This window comes from Penaeus chinensis, chromosome 12 (assembly GCF_019202785.1).
Source record: "Penaeus chinensis breed Huanghai No. 1 chromosome 12, ASM1920278v2, whole genome shotgun sequence".
Taxonomy (NCBI): domain Eukaryota; kingdom Metazoa; phylum Arthropoda; class Malacostraca; order Decapoda; family Penaeidae; genus Penaeus; species Penaeus chinensis.
This window is the reverse complement of record NC_061830.1, coordinates 11,084,642-11,089,641: the sequence shown is the minus strand read 5'-3', so window position 1 is coordinate 11,089,641 and position 5,000 is coordinate 11,084,642.

Sequence of the window (5,000 nt, the reverse complement as noted above, 5' to 3'; positions counted from 1 at the left end):
ACAAAAGGAAAAATAGAGAAAAAAGTTCAGAGAGAGGGAAGACATGCATGCCTATAAGTGCGTTTGGGTATAGAGGTAAGATAGACTGAGTAAATTACATAGATACAGATATAAAATAGATAGACAGACAAGAAGATAAGAAGATAGCTAGGCAAGTAAAACGATGGGCGGATGAATCATTCGAAATCAATATTACATGATGGTAATATACAAAGAAATAATTATAAAGGTATCTAAAATGTTGTAATTCTAGACCACAATAAATCATGTTAAAAAACGTCTGATGCAAGTAATCTATGGAATATATATATATATATATATATATATACATATATATATATATTGTAATACATAAGACCACATACTTGTACTGTAATATGTGTTCATACATACACACTGACACCCACCCCCCCAGAACACACACACACACACATATACATATTTGTGTGTGTATGTGTATGTACATATGTATGTGTTTGTGTGTGAATGTGTGTATATATATATATATATATATATATTCATATATTTATATATTTATATATATACATATACTCATATATATACATATATATACAGATAGCTATACATACACATACAACGTGTGTGCGCGGGGGAGGGGTTGTTCCTGAGGGATTTCCTCATATACGAATTCTATAAATTTGATTTGCCTAGCTCAAAGCGATTCTTTAATGAGCAGAAAGACAACATAATGAAACACAGGGTCTCCACGTAAAGCTTACTGATGGCATTACTATGGTAATTTGTGAGTAATTGATATTGATCACTTAGGTTTCCGACTTTCTAAAGATACGCAGGGAAGTGTGTGTGTGTGTGTGTGTATGTATTTATGTATGTATGTATGTATGTATGTATGTATGTATGTATGTATGTATGTATGTATGTAAGTATGTAGGTATATATACATATTTATAAATACATACATATATATATATATACATATATATATATATATATATATATACACACACATGTATAAATATATATACTATCATCATCGTTGGGAGCTAAGGCAGTCGGGGGCGCATAGTAGCTTCCACCACGAGGGTCCCTCATGGCTACAACACACCGCCCATGGTAACTTTTTCACATTAAATGTTTCTTCTGAATCACGTAATATTGATCCGAACGACGTATTAAATCTGAAGCAATACACCACTGGGGGGAATTGTGTCATATAAATGACGACTTTGTTTATTATCTGACCCACAGTCTGTATACACACAGACACACCATACACCGAGATATGAAAATCTCGGTGTCGACTAGGATAGTCAGTTTATCGATGCTATTGTTACAACGATGACCGCTTTCAAGCGCCACCAGTTCATTTGTCCACAGCTGCTTCCTTCAAAGCACCTCGTTATCTTCCACGTGTGCTTTTCACACAACAAACATGCACTCAAATAACAAAACAGTCAACAAGCAGATCGTCAATGCTTAAATCTGTGGTGTGTGCTTGACATACGTAGATACAAATCTGTACTATATATTTGTATATGAATATGAATGTGTATATATACATATGTATATGCCAGTGTGTCTATCCATATCTATTTAAATATCATATCTATACCTATCTTTTTATCAATCTCTATGCGTATATATATATATATATATATATATAATATATATATATATATATATATATATATATATATATGTATATGTATGTATGTACGTATGTATATGGATGCTCACACACATACATATATATGTATATACATACATATATCTATTTGTTTGTATATATACATATAATTAAGTATATATATAAATGCATATTTATATATACATATTATGTATAAATATATATATATATATATATATATATATATATGTACATATCTATATTTACACACACACACACACACACACACACATACACACACATATGTATGTGTGTGTGTGCAGTAGATAAACAATGAATCCGCAATGATAATATCTATAGTAACAATCTTGATATTTGGTTATGGTCCGTCCATTCGTTACGCTTACATTCGTCATGTCTTCCTTTTCATTAAGGATGGATATCATGTGCCTTGATTCATAGTTAATTTTTGATGTAAAATGGTATGATAATAGAAAACATAAATAGATAAGAATATATTCATCATTATTGTCATTATTATCGCCGATATTATTGATAATGTTAATAGCATTATCATCGCTGTTACTAATATTATTTTTATCAGTATAATAACAATAATTATTGTTATCAATAATAATAATAATTATTGTTTTGATAATAATAATTATTGTTTTAATAATAATAATTATTGTTAATTATAATAATAATTATTATTATTGTTAATAATAATAATAATGTTGTTATTATTATCATGAGCATTATTATTATTGTTATTATCACTATTATCATTATTATTATTATTATAATTATTATTATTAGCATTTTCATTACTATTATCATTATCATCATGATTATTAGCATTATTATTAACATAATTATCAATATTATTATAACACTGCAATTTTATCATTTACACGACTATCTGAGGAAGGAGGGAAAGAAGGAATGTAGGTGGGGAAGGAAAAGGGAAGGGGGAGGGAGAAAGGGGGAGGGGAGGCAAGAAGCATAAAGAGAAAAAGAGATAAGGAAGAGGAAAGGGAGAAAACAAGGTGGATGTGAGCGGAAGGGAAGGGGATGAAGGACACGATTTGGGAGTGAGAGGGCATGGCGGAGCGAGGAAGGGAAAGTGAGAGGGAGACGGAAAGGAAAAGGGAGAGAAGAGGCGAAGGGTAGAAGGAGGATGGTGAAAGAAGGAAGCAGGAGTACCTCTTTTTCTCGTGTAATTTCCACGGGTCCAGCTATTCATCACTGGACCTAAGACCGGGTGGGGAGCATAACCATATAAAAACCCTGTACTTCCAACGACGGGGGTCCCTCATGGCGATTCTCCAGGCTGACCCTCGACCCATCTCTAGCTCCTTCCGACTTATCTGGTCGATCTGACCGAGCCAGGACTTCCTAGGTCGCCCCAAGAGGTTCCTCCGCCCAGGATTGTCTCTGACGGGTTGGGACATCCACGGGGAAACGAGCCATGGGGTCCGTATAACCTGAGTTGGCGATCCAGGATTATGCAAGTAACAGGTCCTATGTCGGTCTCACGGTGTTGCCGTCGGTTGGCCAATGGTCCTGTCAACTGTTCCCTATGATCTGGCATCAAACCGAGACTCCAAGGCACTAGATAGCGTCTAGGTTCGCTTCCATACAGCAAATCTAGCAGTATCAAGGCCTCTAAGACACGTAGCTGGGTCCTTCAGCAAAAGTTCTGGCACTTTCAAATACTCTTGTTGACTTTTTGACTGAGTTCATGACTCTTGCTGCCAGACCAATCCGTCTACTGACTTACTGTGGTCTGACAGCCTAGAGACATGAACTGCAGCATCAAGTTCTGTGAAACTCTCAAGCATGTAACGACATAACGTTTTCCTTTATCAGCCCCCCAAATCCAGATATTGATGATAATAAAAATAATGATAATGATAATCATATTAATTATAATCGTAATAATAATCATAATAATCATAACCATAATGAAAATAATAATAATGATAATTATTATTTTTTTTAATTATTATTATTACTATCATAAAGATAATAATATTATACATGATAATAATAATGATAATAATATTATATATGATAATAATAATGATAATAATATTATATATGATAATAATAATGATAATGATTGTGGTAATAATGGTAATTATTATTATAATAATAATAATAATAATAATGATAACAACAACAATGAATATATAAACAATCAATATATATGATAATAATAATGATAATAATATTATATATGATAATAATAATGATAATGATTGTGGTAATAATGGTAATTATTATTATAATAATAATAATAATAATGATAACAACAACAATGAATATATAAACAATCAATATATATGATAATAATAATGATAATAATATTATATATGATAATAATAATGATAATGATTGTGGTAATAATGGTAATTATTATAATAATAATAATAATAATAATGATAACAACAACAATGAATATATAAACAATCAAAAAAGGCGTCACTGCAGATTCGTGCAAACCTTTTCTATGCAAATCGAGAATTCGGCGTACAGCCTACGAGACTCGATGCCTAAAATCATTCACTCTCTTTAAATCCAAAACGCCAGCATGCATGATGTGTTCTATCAGCAGTAAATATTTTTATGGCACTAGTTTTGTGTCAGGTGAAAACAGAAATCAAAATTTGCCATTGTCATGTGTGTGCCTTTTTGAGTGTGCTTTTGTATGTATATTTTTGCATGAGTTTGTTTCTCTTTGTATATGTGTCTATGCCTATTTTTGCGTTTATGGGTGTGAACACAAATAGATGCAAATAAAAATATTGGCCCACATAGAGACAGACACAGGCATATATACGTATGCACGCACACAACTGTATATACAGTAATGATAATAAGGAAAATGATAATAACATAATGATAATAATAATATTAATAATAATAATCATAGTGATGATGATGAAGGTGATGATGATGATGATAATGATAAAGATGATTTTGATAATGATAATGATAATTTTGATAAAAATAATGGTAATGGTGATGATAATAATGATTACAGTTGTAATAAAGAAATGTTAATGATAATAATAATAATAATAATAATAATAATAATAATGATAATAATGATGATGATGATAATGATAATAATAATGATAATTATAATAATAATGATAATAATAATGATAATTATAATAATAATGATAACGGTAATAATAATGATACAATAATAACTATGGTAATAATTATATAATAATAATGATAATAATAATAATAATAATAATAATAATAATAATAATAATAATAATAATAATAATAATGATAATAATAACAATAATAACAATAACTTAAATAACAATAATCATATTCATAATAATGATGATAATAATAATTTCAATAATAA